Source organism: Oryx dammah, unplaced genomic scaffold (genome assembly GCF_014754425.2).
Source record: "Oryx dammah isolate SB20612 unplaced genomic scaffold, SCBI_Odam_1.1 HiC_scaffold_26, whole genome shotgun sequence".
NCBI classification, from domain to species: domain Eukaryota; kingdom Metazoa; phylum Chordata; class Mammalia; order Artiodactyla; family Bovidae; genus Oryx; species Oryx dammah.
This window is the reverse complement of record NW_024070210.1, coordinates 44,655,242-44,673,165: the sequence shown is the minus strand read 5'-3', so window position 1 is coordinate 44,673,165 and position 17,924 is coordinate 44,655,242.

Genomic DNA, 17,924 nt, shown 5'->3' with positions numbered 1-17,924 from the left:
AAACAGAAACAGACTCATAGACAAAGAAAACAAACTTCAAGAAAAGAAAAATTTCTGTTTCAGTTCAGTTCAGTAGCTCAGTCATGTTCAACTCTTCGTGACCCCATGAACCGCTGCATGCCAGGACTGCCTGTCCATCATCAGCTCCCGGAGTTCACTCAAACTCATGTCCATTGAGTCAGTGATGCCATCCAACCATCTCATCCTCTGTTGTCCCCTTCTCCTCTTGCCCTCAATCTTCCCAGCATCAGGGTCTTTTCAGATGAGTCAGTTCTTTGCATCAGGTGGCCAAGTATTGGAGTTTCAGCCTCAGCATCAGTACTTTCAATGAACACCCAGGACTGATCTCCTTTAGGATGGACTGGTTGGATCTCCTTGCAGTCCAATGGACTCTCAAGAGTCTTCTCCAACACCACAGTTCTAAAGCATCAGTTCTTCAGTACTCAGCTTTCTTTATAGTCCAACTCTCACATCCATACGTGACCACTGGAAAAACCATAGCCTTGACTAGACGGTCATGGAAAAAGCAACAGAGTTCCAGAAAAACATCTATTTCTGCTTTATTGACTATGCCAAAGCCTTTGACTGTGTGGATCACAATAAACTGTGGAAAATTCTGAAAGAGATGGGAATACCAGACCACCTGACCTGCCTCTTGAGAAACCTGTATGCAGGTCAGGAAGCAACAGTTAGAACTGGACATGGAACAACGGACTGGTTCCAAATAGGAAAAGGAGTACGTCACGGCTGTATATTGTCATCCTGCTTATTTAAATTATATGCAGAGTACATCATGAGAAACGCTGGGCTGGAAGAAACAAGCTGGAATCAAGATTGCCGGGAAAAATCTCAATAACCTCAGATATGCAGATGACACCACCGTTATGGCAGAAAGTGAAGAGGAGCTAAAAAGTCTCTTGATGAAAGTGAAAGAGGAGAGTGAAAAAGTTGGCTTAAAGCTCAACATTCAGAAAACCATCATGGCATCCGGTCCCATCACTTCATGGGAAATAGATGGGGAAACAGTGGAAACAGTGTCAGACTTTATTATTTTGGGCTCCAAAATCACTGCAGATGGTGATTGCAGCCATGAAATTAAAAGATGCTTACTCCTTGGAAGAAAAGTTATGACCAACCTAGATAGCATATTCAAAAGCAGAGACATTACTGTGCCGACTAAGGTCCATCTAGTCAAGGCTATGCTTTTTCCTGTGGTCATGTATGGATGTGAGAGTTGGACCGTGAAGAAGACTGAGCGCCGAAGAATTGATGCTTTTGAACTGTGGTGTTGGAGAAGACTCTTGAGAGTCCCTTGGACTGCAAGGAGATCCAACCAGTCCATTCTAAAGGAGATCAGCCCTGGGATTTCTTTGGAAGGAATGATGCTAAAGCTGAAACTCCAGTACTTTGGCCACCTCATGAGAAGAGTTGACTCATTGGAAAAGACTCTGGTGCTGGGAGGGATTGGGGGCAGGAGGAGAAGGGGACGACCAAGGATGAGATGGCTGGATGGCATCACGGACTCGATGGACGTGAGTCTGAGTGAACTCCAGGAGATGATGATGGACAGGGAGGCCTGGCGTGCTGCGATTCATGGGGTCGCAAAGAGTTAGACACGACTGAGCGACTGAACTGAACTGAACTGACTAGATGGACCTTTGTTGACAAAGTAATGTCTCTGCTTTTGAATATGCTATCTAGGTTGGTCATAACTTTCCTTAGTGGTAAGCAACTTTTAATTTCATGGCTGCAATCACCATCTGCAGTGGTTATGGAGCCCAAAACAATAAAGTCAGCCACTGTTTCCACTGTTTCCCCATCTATTTGCCATGAAGTGATAGGACCAGATGCCATGATCTTAGTTTTGTGAACGTTGAGTTTTAAGCCAACTTTTTCACTCTCCACTTTCACTTTCATCAAGAGGCTTTTTAGTTCCTCTTCACTTTCTGCCATAAGGGTGGTGTCATCTGCATATCTGAGGTTATTGACATTTCTCCCAGCAATCTTGATTCCAGCTTGTGCTTCTTCTAGCCCAGCATTTCTCATGATGTACTCTGCATAGAAGTTAAATAAGCAGGGTGACAATATACAGCCTTGACATACTCCTTTTCCTATTTGGAACCAGTCTGTTGTTCCATGTCCAGTTCTAACTGTTGCTTCCTAACCTGCATATATGTTTCTCAAGAGGCAGGTCAGGTGGTCTGGTATTCCCATCTCTTTCAGAATTTTCCATAGTCTGTCGTGATCCACAGACTTAAAGGCTTTGGTATAGCTGATAAAGCAGAAATAGATGTTTTTCAGGAACTCTTGCTTTTTCGATGATCCAGCAGATGTTGGAAATTTGATCTCTGGTTCCTCTGCCTTTTCTAAAACTAGCTTGGACATCTGAAAGTTCACAGTTCACATATTGCTGAAGCCTGGCTTGGAGAATTTTGAACATTACTTTACTAGCATGTGAGATGAGTGGAATTGTGTGGTACTTTGAACATTCTTTGGCATTGCCTTTCTTTGAGATTGGAATGAAAACTGACCTTTTCCAGTCCTGTGACCACTGCTGAGTTGTCCAAATTTGCTGGCATATTGAGTGCACCACTTTCACAGCATCATCTTTCAGGATTTGAAATAGCTCAACTGGAATTCCATCACCTCCACTAGCTTTGTTCATAGTGATGCTTCCTAAGGGCCACTTGACTTCACATTCTAGGATGTCTGGCTCTAGGTGAGTGATCACACCATCGTGATTATCTGAGTCGTGAAGACGTTTTTTGTATAGTTCTTCTGTGTATTCTTGCCACCTCTTCTTAATATCTTCTGCTTCTGTTAGGTCCATACCATTTCTGTCCTTTATTGAGCCCATCTTTGCATGAAATGTTCCCTTGGTATCTCTAATTTTCCCAAAGAGATCTCTAGTCTTTCCCATTCTATTGTTTTCCTCTATTTCTTTGCACGGATCACTGAGGAAGGCTTTCTTATCTCTCCTTGCTATTCTTTGGAATTCTGCATTCAAATGGGTATGTCTCTCCTTTTCTCCTTTGCTTTTCACTTCTGTTCTTTTCACAGCTATGTGTAAGGCCTCCCCAGACAGCCATTTTGCTTTTTTGCATTTCTTTTTCTTGGGGAAGGTCTTGATCCCTGTCTCCTGTACAATGTCAGGAACCTCCGTCCATAGTTCATCAGGCACTCTGTCTATCAGATCTAGTCCCTTAAATCTATTTCTCACTTCTACTGTATGATCATAAGGGATTTGATTTAGGTTGTACCTGAATGGCCCAGTGGTTTTCCCCACTTTCTTCAATTTAAGTCTGAATTTGGCAATAAGGAGTTCATGATCTGAGCCACAGTCAGCTCCCTGTCTTGTTTTTGCTGACTATATAGAGCTTCTCCATCTTTGGCTGCAAAGAATATAATCAATCTGATTTCAGTGTTGGCCATCTGGTGATGTCCACATGTAGAATCTTCTCTTGTGTGCTGGAAGAGGGTGTTTGCTATGACCAGTGCGTTCTCTTGGCAAAACTCTATTAGCCTTTGCCCTCCTTCATTCTGTACTCCAAGGCCAAATTTGCTTGTTACTCAAAGGTGTAACAAGCTGTTTCTTGACTTCCTACTTTTGCATTCCAGTCCCCTATAACAAAAAGGACATCTTTTCAGGTGTTAGTTCTAAAAGGTCTTGTGGGTCTTCATAGAACCGTTCAACTTCAGCTTCTTCAGCATTACTGTCAGGGCATAGACTTGGCTTACTGTGATATTGAATGGTTTACCTTGGAAATGAACAGAGATCATTTTGTCATTTTTGAGTTTGCATCCAAGTACTGCATTTCAAAATTTCTGTTTACCAAAGGGGAAAGGAAGTATGGGTAAATTGAGATTATGGGATTAATAGATACAAACTATTGCTATAAATAAAACAGATAAACAACAGGATTTACTGTAGCTGTTCCTGTATAGCACAAGGCACTATATTCAATCTTATAATAATCTATAATGGAAAATAATCTAAAATATATACATATATGAGAAAGAAATAAGCCTTGCCTGAGTCCTTGTTTTTGTTTTTTCTGTTTTTAAAAATTATATACACCTAACAGAACCCCAAGGTACATGAAGTAAAATTTGGCAAAATTGAAAGGATAAATTGACAGGAATAATAATTGCAGCCATCAATATCATATTCTCTGTAATTAGCAGAAGTAGACAAAATCAGCAAGAATATATAAGACTTGAAAACAATATTAACCACCTTGATCTAACTGACATTTATAGAACCCTTTACCTATATTCTTTTGAAGTACATACTGATCATTCTTTAGAATAAATTTACATGCAAGACAATGAAAAGAGTTTAATACATTGAACAATATTGAGATCACATAAAAAATGTTCTCTGACCACAGTAGAGAATGGAAGCAAATTAGAAATCAACAGAATCAAATGAGAAGAAAATAGAAGGAAATTTGCAAAATATGCAAATATTTGTAAATTAAATAAGACACTTCTAATAACAAAGAAGAAATCACAAGGGAAATTAGAAAATATTTTGAACTCTTCATTTTCTTTCAAAATGAAAATGCAACAAAGTCAAAGTATATGAGATGTCGCCAAAGCTGATCACAGAAGGAAACTGATAATTTTAAATTCCCTTGTTAAAAAAGAAGCATTATTCGTAACAGCCACTTTGGGAGGAGCGTACCACCCCCCTCCCTTGGTGCTTTTCGCTGGTAATTAAAATTCTGCTTTATTGACTATGCCAAAGCCTTTGACTGTGTGGATCACAATAAACTATGGAAAATTGAAAGAGATGGGAATACCAGACCACCTGACCTGCCTCTTGAGAAACCTATATGCAGGTCAGGAAGCAACAGTTAGAACTAGACATGGAACAACAGACTGGTTCCAAATAGGAAAAGGAGTATGTCAAGGCTGTATATTGTCACCCTGCTTATTTAACTTATATGCAGAGTACATCATGAGAAACGCTGGGCTGGAAGAAACACAAGCTGGAATCAAGATTGCCGGGAAAAATCTCAATAACCTCAGATATGCAGATGACACCACCCTTATGGCAGAAAGTGAAGAGGAACTAAAAAGCCTCTTGATGAAAGTGAAAAAGGAGAGTGAAAAAGTTGGCTTTAAGCTCAACATTTAGAAAACTAAGATCATGGCATCTGGTCCCATCACTTCGTGGGAAATAGATGGGGAAACAGTGGAAACTGTGTGTCAGACTTTATTTTTTTGGGCTCCATAATCACTGCAGATGGTGATTGCAGCCATGAAATTAAAAGACGCTTACTCATTGGAAGAAAAGTTATGACCAACCTAGATAGCATATTCAAAAGCAGAGATATTACTTTGTCAACAAAGATCCATCTAGTCAAGGTTATGGTTTTTCCAGTGGTCATGTATGGATGTGAGAGTTGGACTATAAAGAAAGCTGAGCGCCAAAGAATTGATGCTTTAGAACTGTGGTGCTGGAGAAGACTCTTGAGAGTCCCTTGGACTGCAAGGAGATCCAACCAGTCCATTCTAAAGGAGATCAGTCCTGGGTGTTCTATGGAAGGAATGATGCTACAGCTGAAACTCCAGTACTTTGGCCACCTCATGCTAAGAGTTGACTCATTGGAAAAGACTTTGATGCTGGGAGGGATTGGGGGCAGGAGGAGAAGGGGATGACAGAGGATGAGATGGCTGGATGGCATCACCGACTCGATGCACATGAGTTTGGGTGAACTCTGGGAGTTGGTGATGGACAGGGAGGCCTGGCGTGCTGCAATTCATGGGGTTGCAAAGAGTCGGACACACTGAGCGACTGAACTGAACTGAACTAAAGGCTTTTAAATCAAATTTACTACATGTGCATGGGGAAAGCACATAAATATGAAGAATTTCAAGGAAGTATACATATATTCTAAAATAATGGCAAAGAGGTCATATATTCTGGGCTAAGTCTCAAAGTCCCTTTGATACTTCCAAGCGAAGTAAGGTAATTTCAGGAAGATAATAATGTTTGGTAAACAAATATTTGCTGGCAATGGGACACAGAGAAGACCCTGAGCCTGCTTGTTTTCAGCTGAAAATAATCCACATGCTAGAGTAAGCAAGCACATCTTGGAGTGGTGTGTGCCCTGAGCCTCATCATCGCAAAATGAAGCAACCCAAATACTTAGTAAGAGAATGAATCCGAGTCACAGCATTAGAGTTACACCTGGTGTCTGCCTTCCGTTTGGGCTTCCCTTGTGGCTCAGCTGGTAAAGAATCTGCCTGCAATGCAGGAGACCTGGGTTTGATCCCTGGGTTAGGAAGATCCCCTGGAGAAGGGAAAGGCTACCCACTCCAGTATTCTGGCCTGGAGAATTCCAATGGACTGTATATAGTCCATGGAGTTGCAAAGAGTTGGACATGACTGAGTGACTTTCACTTTCAAGAGAATGAATCAATAAACTGTAGAATATTTATACAATGGAATATTATACAGCAACAAAATAGTAAACTACAGCTACATGCAGCAGCATAAATAAATGTTATGTCAAAAGCCAAATGCAAAAAGTTACAAACATGATTCCACCTATAAAAAAAACATCTAAAATAGGTTAAACTAATCCATACTGATAGAGGTCATGAAAGTAGTTATCTGTAAGGGGTAATGGCTCGAAGTCACATGGAAGGTTTAGGGTGTAAGAAATGTTCTATGTCTGAGTTGAGTGGTGGTTACTTGAGTGTGTTGCTGTATTCCATGTATAAGAATATATTGAGATATACACTTATTATTTGTGTACTTTTCTATATATAATTTTATTCTTCAATAAAACTTTTTTACTTACAGAAAAAAGTAGGAATTCTCTGCTGATCCAATGGTTAGGACTCAGCACTTTCACCGTCATTGTCTGGTTTTAATCCTTGGTCGGGGAACTAAAGTTCTACAAGCTGTATGGTGTGGCTAATAATAATACTAAATTTAAAAGTCAAGAAAAAAGTAATTAGACCTTTAGATTCCTCTCTTAACTCTGAGGAACCACACAGCTGTCCCTACCCAAATTATGCCTTTTCTTTTTCTTTATGTTACTTTGGACAATAAGTGCACAGAATTGAATTTACCACAGTTTTCTTATTTTGGCTCCTATTGTGGTTGGTCCATGTAAAGCCCTTTTTAATATTTTTGGCTTTGCGTTTTGCTTTATCCCCAGTCCCACTTCCCTCAACCTAATAAATATCTACTTTTGTTTATTTAATGGATGACTTTATAATTTATCACCCACACTTTTATTTACACATGCTTATATCCATGGATAACATATAGTATTGCAGTTTTTGTGAGTTTAAAATATATATGACTTGTGCTAGCCATCTATTCAGCATTGTTTTTCATATCTCTCTAAGTGGTATAGGTAGCTCATGTCCACTCCTACTAGAAGCTGTACAGTTTTACATTGTAAGCATACATGATTTTACTTACTCATCCCCCCTTTTGATGGATAATTAAGTGTTTCCATTTCTTTGATATACAACTGTGTTGTGATGAACATCTACTTAACTGTCTCTCTGGGTAACAATGTGAGACTATGTGAGAAGCTTTTCTACCTGAATTTATTTTCACTAGATATTCTCAGATTGGTCTCTCGAATGGGAGTATCAGTACAGTCAGTTTTCCATGTCCACAGGTTCTGCATCCACAGATTCAACCACCCTCAGATCTAAAATATACATTTTTTTAAAAATTCCAGAAATTTCCAAAAAAGCAAAGCTTGAATTTCCAGCAGCTGTTTACATAGCATTTTCATTGTATTAGGTATTATAAATAATCTAGAGATGATTTAAAATATATAAGAAGAATATGTATAGGTTATATGAAAATACTATGCCATTATACACAAGGGACTTGAGCAATGGAAGAGTTTGGTATCTTTGCAGGTCCTGGGACCAGTCCCCTCTTGGATACCAAGGGATGACCGTGTAGTTCCCACAGCTGTGTGAGCAAAACAGTTCTTGTTTCCTCACATCCTAGGCAACATATGATGTTGTCCAACCTAAACATTGTTCCCAATCATATGGGAGCAAAGTGATATCTTCATTTGCATTTCTCTACTAATAAAGTTGACATGTCTTTATATGCTAACCAGCCATTTGAGTATCTCCATACACAAATTGCCTATTCATTTCCGCTACCAATTGTCCAATTTTTAAAACTGGAATTTCCATCTTTTCTTTAACCAATTTACAATAGTTTCTTATATATTCTAGATATTGTTTTTTTAATTGCAAATATATTTCCTAACCTGTTGCCTTTTTTGTGTGAATGGTGTTCTTTACTGAACAGAAATGTTTCATTTTGATGACCTCAAATCTATAATTTTTCTCTTTTATAGCTCTGCTACTTTGTATCTTAACTCATTCTTTCTTAATCCAACAGTTAAGATAGTGCCCCCCACCCCCCCCGCCCACGCCTTCCTTGGTTTAAGACAGTGCTTAAGACTCTGCCATTTCACTGCCAGGGGCACAGATTTCCACATGCCAAGCACTGCAGAGATACTACTCCTTTTTTTTTTTTTTTTCTGGTTTTGCTTTTAGGTTTTAATCATGAATCCATCTGGAGTTTATTTTTGGATGTACTGTTTGCCATGCACTTGCTTTTTCCCCCTCTATAATGACCCTTCCATTAAATAATCTCTTCCTTCCCCATCAGGTTCTCTAGGCCACTATATAATGTTGGAGGACTCCGTTCTGTTCCATTATTCATGTATTCATTCCCATCACAGTATCACACAGTTTTAATGGCTTTGTGATATCCCTTAATACAAGGTAGGGCTAATCTCTCCTCTTTGTTCCTTGAGGATTGTCTTAGTTATACACAGACTTTTATTCCATAAAAAATATAAAGTGAAGTTGCTCAGTCATGTCCAACTCAGCGATCCCATGGACTGTAGTCAACCAGGCTCCTCCATCCACGGAATTTTCCAGTTAAGAGTACTGATGTGGGTTGCCATTTCGTTCTCCAGGGGATCTTCCCAACCCAGAGATTGAACACATGTCTCCTGCATTGCAGGCAGACACTTTACCGTCTGAGCCACCAGAGAAGCCCCCCAAAATATAAAACCACTTTGCAATTCTGCAAAAGTCCTGCTTGGATTTTTATTCCAGTTATATTAGGCTTATATATTCATTTGGGTACAACTGACACCTGAAGAGTGGAAGTGAGAGATAGATTTAAGGGACTAGATCTGATACATAGAGTGCCTGACGAATTATGGATGGAGGTTTCTGACATTGTATAGGAGACAGGGAGCAAGACCATCCCCATGGAAAAGAAATGCAAAAAAGCAAAATGGCTGTCTGAGGAGGCCTTACAAATAGCTGTGAAAAGAAGAGAGGCGAAAAGCAAAGGAGAAAAGGAAAGATATAAGCATCTGAATGCAGAGTTCCAAACAATAGCAAGGAGAGATAAGAAAGCCTTCCTCAGTGATCAGTGCAAAGAAATAGAGGAAAACAATAGAATGGGAAAGACTAGAGATCTCTTTGGGAAAATTAGAGACACCAAGGGAACATTTTGTGCAAAGATAAAGGACAGAAATGGTATGGACCTAACAGAAGCAGAAGATATTAAGAAGAGGTGGCAAGAATACACAGAAGAACTGTACAAAAAAGATCTTCCCGACCCAGATAATCACGATGGTGTGATCACTCACCTAGAGCCAGACATCCTGGAATGTGAAGTCAAGTGGGCCTTAGAAAACATCACTACGAACAAAGCTAGTGGAGGTGATGGAATTCCAGTTGAGCTATTTCAAATCCTGAAAGATGATGCTGTGAAAGTGGTGCACTCAATATGCCAGCAAATTTGGACAACTCAGCAGTGGTCACAGGACTGGAAATTTCATTCCAATCCCAAAGAAAGGCAATGCCAAAGAATGCTCAAACTACCGCACAATTGCAATTATCTCACAGGCTAGTAAAGTAATGCTCAAAATTCTCCAAACAGGCTTCAGCAATATGTGAATCGTAAACTTCCAGATGTTCAAGCAGGTTTTAGAAAAGGCAGAGGAACCAGAGATCAAATTGCCAACATCCGCTGGATCATGGAAAAAGCAAGAGTTCCAGAAAAACATCTATTTCTGATTTATTGACTATGCCAAAGCCTTTGACTCTGTGGATCACAATAAACTGTGGAAAGTTCTGAAAGAGATGGGAATACCAGACCACCTGAACTGCCTCTTGAGAAACATATATGCAGGTCAGGAAGCAACAGTTAGAACTGGACATGGAACAGCAGACCTGGTTCCAAACAGGAAAAGGAGTATGTCAAGGCTGTAAATTGTCACCCTGCTTATTTAACTTATATGCAGAGTACATCATGAGAAACGCTGGGCTGGAAGAAACACAAGCTGAAATCAAGATTGCCCAGAGAAATCTCAATAACCTCAGATATGCAGATGACACCACCCTTATGGCAGAAAGTGAAGAGGAACTAAAAAGTCTCTTGATGAAAGTGAAAGAGGAGAGTGAAAAAGTTGGCTTAAAGCTCAACATTCAGAAAATGAAGATCATGGCATCTGGTCCCATCACTTCATGGGAAATAGATGGGGAAACAGTGGAAACAGTGTCAGACTTTATTATTTTGGGCTCCAAAATCACTGCAGATGGTGATTACAGCCATGAAATTAAAAGATGCTTACTCGTTGGAAGAAAAGTTATGACCAACCTAGATAGCATATTCAAAAGCAGAGACATTACTTTGCCAACAAAGGTCCGTCTAGTCAAGGTTATGGTTTTTCCAGTGGTCATGTATGGATGTGAGAGTTGGACCGTGAAGAAGGCTGAGTGCCGAAGAATTGATGCTTTTGAACTGTGGTATTGGAGAAGACTCTTGAGGGTCCCTTGGACTGCAAGGAGATCCAACCAGTCCATTCTGAAGGAGATCAACCCTGGGATTTCTTTGGAAGGAATGATGCTAAAGCTGAAACTCCAGTACTTTGGCCACCTCACGGGAAGAGTTGACTCATTGGAAGAGACTTTGATGCTGGGAGGGATTGGGGGCAGGAGGAAAAGGGGATGACAGAGGATGAGATGGCTGGATGGCATCACCGACTGGATGCACATGAGTTTGTGTGAACTCCAGGAGTTGGTGATGGTCAGGGAGGCCTGGCGTGCTGTGATTCATGGGGTCGCAAAGAGTCAGACACGACTGAGCGACTGAACTGAACTGAACTGACACCTGTACAATATTAAATATTCCTATCCATGAAAACAGCATGATTCCCCATTCCGACCTTCTCTTTGACCCTTGAAAAGAAATTCAAACATTTTCTCCACAAAGGCAAAGTGCGTTTTTGTCAGCGGATACTTCATTTTCGTTGATATTACAAATACTTTATTTTCTATCTATCATATTTTCTAACTGGCTATTGATCATACACAGGAGAATTATTCATTTTAACGTCTGATTTGAATATGGTTACCTGACTGAAGTCTTTAACAAGTTCTAATGGTTCTCCTGGATTTTCTATGCAAATAGTTTTATCCTGTGCTCTTTCCAGTAAGCACGCTGAGACCTAAAGAAGCTAAAACTTGGTCGGGAACGCTTTGGAACACACCTTTTTCCTGCTTTGAGAGCCAGCGAATTCCCAGCGGACCAGTTCTTGGCTGAGCGCTCTCTGACCCCGCCAGGTGGACCCACTTAACCGCGGGAACCTGCGGGGCGGCGGGGCGCCCCGCCTGCAGCCCCCGTCCCGCCAATCACAGCGAGGCCTCCCACGGGAAGGGCCAATCGGGGTCTCCTTTCCTCTCCCGCCGCCAGCACTCGGGAAAGTTTCTCGGCTGCTGGAAAACTTCTCCCACAGCATGACCCGGCTCTAATTTGTTGGGCCTGCAGGACGGTTACCTTCCGCTGCGCCGTGGAGCCGCCCGCCCAGCCCCCGAGCCTCTCATCTCCGCAGCCCTCGAGCTGCCCTGTCTGTCCATGGCGGTGGCCGAGCTATACACAAAGGTAGGCGGGAGGACCAGACCTAAGGGAGGGCGCGCGGGAGGGCAGCGGCCAGGCGCTAGTGCTGACTGTACCTGGCGGCCGGGCCAAACCTGTGCACCTGGCGTTCTCGCCTCGGGAAGGGGCTGCGGAGGAACTGCGGGTCCGGGGAGCGTCGCCCCCTCGAGAGCTCCGGCCCCTGACCGTGGAGAAGGCCCTCTCTTTCCCACCCCTCCCCCGGCAGCCAGAGTCCCCTCGGCCCGGGAAGACCGAGTCCGAGAGGCTGCTGCTCCGGACCCGAGCTTCTCGGTTTCCGGGGGGGGGGGGGGGGGGTCGCGTGTCGGTCCTGTTACTGCGCCTCTCGGCCCCTCCTCCTGAGCCACAGGTGGAATCAGACTTGTCCATGGAGACTTAGAAAGCTCAGACATGGGCGAATAAGAACATCCATAAATCTTTCCTCTTGGGAGCCCCTTTGAACACGTCGACACAGAAGCTCAAACTGCAGCATTCAAGATGTTTTCTAGAATTCCTACATTCTGACTCTGGGAATCACTCTAGAGCATTCCTCTGAAACCTCCTCTTCGCCACCGGAGGGCTGCCCTCTCCACCCCAGTCTAGGAAGGCCAACATTCCCACACGGTGCCCAGAATCTTCTGAGATGAGCTTGGTTAAATACTAGGATAAAAAGTGTGAAAGTGTTGGCCCTTCTGAAAAAAAAAAAAAATCCAATCTAATCGCTATAATGCCATCCTCTACCGCACTGGAGGAAATCTGTGGTCCGTGGTCCCCAGTATTCAAATGGAAAAGACTAGAATTCACCAATTTCCCCTGACATGTGCCCTAGATTTATAAAGATACTTTTGCTGTAGAAATAATAGCTGTAAACTTGTTTTAGTTTTTTAAGCAACTTTTTTTCTTCCACTTTGTTTAGTTAATAGTAAAAATACAAGTTAACCAAACTATTTCCCTCTTTAATGCATTTCCATTAACCAGAATTCTAAATGGCAATGTTGGAATAGTTTTACCTGGGAGAATGTGAGTCATCAGATATTCAACCATGCTACTTAAGGCTTCAATTTATTGAAGGTAAAAGAAAATTCTTGAACAAAACTATTCTTGGAAGCTACTTTGGAGGACAGAGAAAAAATTTTTTGATTAATCCATTTTAAGTAAGTTTTTCTTGAAGCAAAAATACAGGGATGTGAGGGCACTTGTCATCAAGTGCCTCACACTAGAAATATTTATTAAATACCATAGGTACCAGGAACAATGTAGAAAAACTACTATGGATGAGTTTTCTAGAGGTGAGCTTGGATGGACAAAGACTGAGACTCCCAGAGCCTAAAGGCGCCTTGATGACCATCTCCACCCATTTTGTGTCCAAGTAAGTCCTGTGTCCGTAAGCTGCTACCTTTCTTCCCGGTAGCCAGTCAGCCTCCACTTTGTCAGTTTCAGAGCTACCCATCTGTGAAGCTCCCTGTTTAGGTTTTAGTGAACTTGCTTTGTCAAAGAGTTCTTCTTTAAACTGAGACAAAATTTTGCCCTCTCTCCCTTGCTTCCCTATCACTCCCTCCCTCCCACCTTCCTGCTTGGCGGGTTGGGGGCGGGATTGGTAGAAAAAAACTTAAGTGATAGTCTTGCCTCGAGGAGTTTTCTTTTTTAATTTAATTTATTTATTTTTGGCTGCACTGGGTCTTCATTGCTGTGTGTGGGCTTTCTCTAGATGCGGCAAGCAGGGGCTATTCTTCACTGTGCTGCTCAGGCTTCTCACCGAGGTGGCTTCTCTTATTGCAGAGAAGAGGCTCTAGGCACTCAGGCTTCAGTAGCTGCAGCATACGGGCTCAGCAGTTGGGGCTCCCAGGCTCTAGAGCACAGGCTCAGTAGTTGGGGCACATGGGTTTAGTTGCTCCTTGGCATGTAGAATCTTCCCAGATCGGGGATCAAACCCATGTCCCCTGCATCACCAGACAGATTCTTATCCACTGCACCACCAGGAAATCCCAGAAATTTTCTGGTTAATGAGAAGTGAGTACTGTCAAGGAATTCAATTTGCTGAGGCCTGGAAAGCACAGAGGTGCCTGCTCAGGGATGGGGCTGAGAAGGGGAAAGTCTTGACTGCCAAAGAGTTAGGTCAGAGCTTCATACTCCAATGAAGATTTTGAATGGGGTGTTTTAGGAAGTCAGATATACCAGCAGTGACCATGGGACTCTGTGCTCGTGGGAGAGAGGCTGGAGTCGGGTAGCTGAGTTCTCAGGTCACCCTAAATGTCTGGGAAAGAATCAGGGCTGCAGTGTTAGAAGTGGAGGATGCAGGCTGAGCCCAGAGAGCGGAGCATGTAAAGGTAGATAAAGAAGAGAGACTGAGCTGGGGCCTCTGAGCCGGGAGGGATGAGCCAAGAACTGATGTGAGATTAGAGTCTGGATGATGGAAGCAGGATGGTGCTGTTAATGCAGGGACTTCAGGAGGAGGAGATGTTAGGAAAGTTACAAGCCAAGGTTTGCAGAGGCTGAGGTGTTTGAAATGGCTTCCTGGGGGCATTGCCCTGGCTGATTGGAGCCTGGTATAGAGGATGGGCCAGGAGTTTCTGCCCAGAGGTAGCCACTGAAGCCCAGGCAGTGAGGGCCTCAGCAAGAGGTAAAAGAGAGCCAAGACAGGACGCTAGGGCTGCATCCCCTCAGGAAGGGAGAGGAGGCTGAGGGGAGGCAGATGGAGCCACCGCAGGGAGGAGGAAACGGGAGGCCTGGCGTGGGAACCACAGGAAGAGGTTCTGAGAAAGGAGACTCCTGCGAAGTAGTGTGTTGAGAGTAGTTGCTGCCAGTTGGAGTGTAAAATGACCCACCCCTTTTCAAAATCTATTTGGCAATATGCCTTAGAAATGTTCAGAGCATTTGCTGTTCAGCAGCTCCACTATTTGAAATCTCTCTGAGAAAAACCGGTCTGGCCATCCTCTACTTGAGCCTCTCTGGGGCCCTTGTCACTTTCAGACTCACCAACCAGCCACAATCCCCCCTCCCCCCCCCCACCCCCACCATTGTCAGGAGCCACCTGCCAGCTCCTACCTTGGTTCATGCTTTGCCAGACTTCCTGCTGCCCTGCAGTGCATTCCTGCAGCTTCAACACTCTGTGCCCTGGTACAGAGCTGTGCCCACACACAGCTGTCTGTGCTGCTCACCAGAGCCTTACCTTTACAAATTCAATTTGAGCAGTGCCTCTGCACTCTCTCTCTTTTTAATCGAAGTACAGTTAATTTACAATATTGTATTTGTTTCAGGTGTACAGCAAAGTTACTCAGTTATGTATCTTTTTTCAGATTATTTTCCTTGATAGACTAGTGGAAGATATTGAATATTGTTCTCTGTGTTATACAGTAAACCCTTTTTGCGTATCTATCTTATGTATAGTAGTTTGGATCTGTTAATCCTGTACTCCTAGTTTATCTCTCCCTCTCCACTCCTTTCCCCCATTGGTAACCATAAGTTTGTTTCCCATGTGAGTCTGTTTTGTATACAGATCCCATTTGTATTATTTGTTTGATTATACATGTAAGTGGTATAATGTTTGTCTTTCTCCAACTTAAGGTGATATTCTCTAGGTCCACCCATGTTGCTGCAAATGGAAGTATTTCATTCTTTTTTATGGCTGAATATGTGTGTGTGTATGAGAAACACATCTTCTTAAGCCAGTCATCTGTTGATGGGCACTGGATTGTCTCCATGTCTTGGCTATTGTAAATAGTGCTGCTATGAACATTGCTGGGCATGTATCCTTTTGAATTAGAGCTTTCATCTTTTTCGGATATAGGCCCAGGATTGGGATTGCTGAATAATATGGTAGTGCTATTTTTAATTTTTTAGGGAACCTCCATACTGTTTTCCATAGTGACCATCAATTTATATTCCTACCAACAGTGTCAGAAGGTTTTTTTTTCCCACACCCACTCCTGCATTTATTAGTTGTAGACATTTTGATGATTGGCAGTATGGTCACTATGAGGCGATACCTCATTATGGTTTTAATTTGCATTTCTCTAATAATAATTTATTATTATTAATTGTTGTTTAGTAGCTAAGTTGTGTCTAACTCTTTTGTGACCCCATGGACTGTGGCCCGCCAGGCTCCTCTGTCCAAGGGATTTCCCAGGCAAGAATGCTAAAGTGAGTTGCCATTTCCTTCTCCAGGGCATCTTCCCAACCCAGGGATTGAAACCACATCTTCTCTGTCTCCTGCATTGGCAGACAGATTCTTTACCATTGAGCCAACCGGGGAAGCCCAATAATTATTAATTAATCGCTAATAATTAGCAGCATCAAGCATCTTTTCATGTGTCCATTGGCCATCTGTATGTATTCTTTGGACAAATGTCTATGGATGTCTTCTTCCCATTTTTTCATTGGGTTGTTTATTTTATTTTGAGTTGTATGGACTACTTGTGTATTTTGGATATTAACCTCTTGGTGAGGTTAACTCACATTGTTGAGCAGTGCCTCTTCTAAGAAATTTTTGCAGCCAGTCCCTGCATCCAGGCACATTTCATGATGATGTAGCAGCTCCTTAACGCTTTCTCCCCTGTTAACCAAGAGTTTCTAGAGAACAGGGACTCACTCAGTAAATGTTTGATGTGTGCGTGCATGAATGAGTTTTTCTGCTTTCAGAAAGAGCTATGGGCATGACAAAGATGGTGTGGATCATGGTTACTTTTATCTTATAGCACTGAGTACTTCTTATGTGCCAGATGCCATCCTCAGAGGTTTGTGAACTTTATCCTCAGAGCATCTTTCATTTAATCTGAATAAACAAGGCTATGTGTTAGATATTGCTATCCCATTTTTACAAATCAGTCAAGTAAGTTGCCTAAGGTTACATAGAAGCAATCAAGCTAGGATTAAAAGCCTGTCCTCTTAATACATCCTACTGTTACCACCTATTCAACCACCACCATCATCTTCCGTTTCTTCAAGGGATTTGACCTTTCTCCTGACAACACAGAGGAGTTTTGGAAAGTCCATCCATTTCGTAGCTACCTCCTCCAACATCTGGTTATTTATCAGATCAAATAACCTTCTAATAACTAATCAGTTATTCTCATTACTTCTAATAACTAAAATGGAACCAACACCAATGTCCAGCATAGGGCTAGAGTTAAGTGAATTACAGAAAAAAGAATAGTATGAAGCCATTGAAAATGCTATTTATGAAGAGTTCATAACAACATGGTAAAATGAGGACACAAGAATGTATCTGCTGTGTGATCCTAAACAAATAAAATATGTAAAGTATGAAGACCATGTATATCAATAACAATTTGGCAGTCAGTTCTATAGCTGCAGAGGAGTAAATGAAGGCTGAGGAAGCATCTTTATGTTTGGCCTCCAGGATGTCCTTGGCATTGCTTCTCTTTTAGTAAAACTGTGAGGGCAAGAGGGGACACCTGGCCATGATCACAGACTGAAGGTATGGAACTGGTAGAAGACTGAAATTTGAAGATATAGAAAGGCACCAGGCATGGAATAGCTTCAGAAGGGACTGGTCGACCTGAGGCTGGGTGGCGGAGTTAAGACATGGAGCTCTTTAGAATGAGGTGTGGCAGGACTGAGAAGCTTAAGGAGAGTGACAGTACTACCGAACTCTTTCTCACAGCATCATTCCAGACCCGTTACCATCAAGGCCACCTTCCTCTGGAAGAATCTCAATTCCTTGATGCCCGTCTTAGTGGCACTGTTCTCCAGGTTTGGTCTGCTCAGCCAGAGGACTGTGGAACTTGTGGGGCTGCAGCCTCCTATGAGCAGCCCTCTGTGCAGGCGAGCATTAAGTCGTGTTCTGTTTGTTTTAAGCAGAGCTGCTGTGTGCTGCTCCTGGAATGCACTGACATGGCGACTGGGTTAAGTCTTGGCTCTGCTGCTTCCTAACTGGATGACATTGAGCAAGTTACTTAACTTCTGAGTTTCCACACCATAGAATGGATTTAAGTCTTGCCAG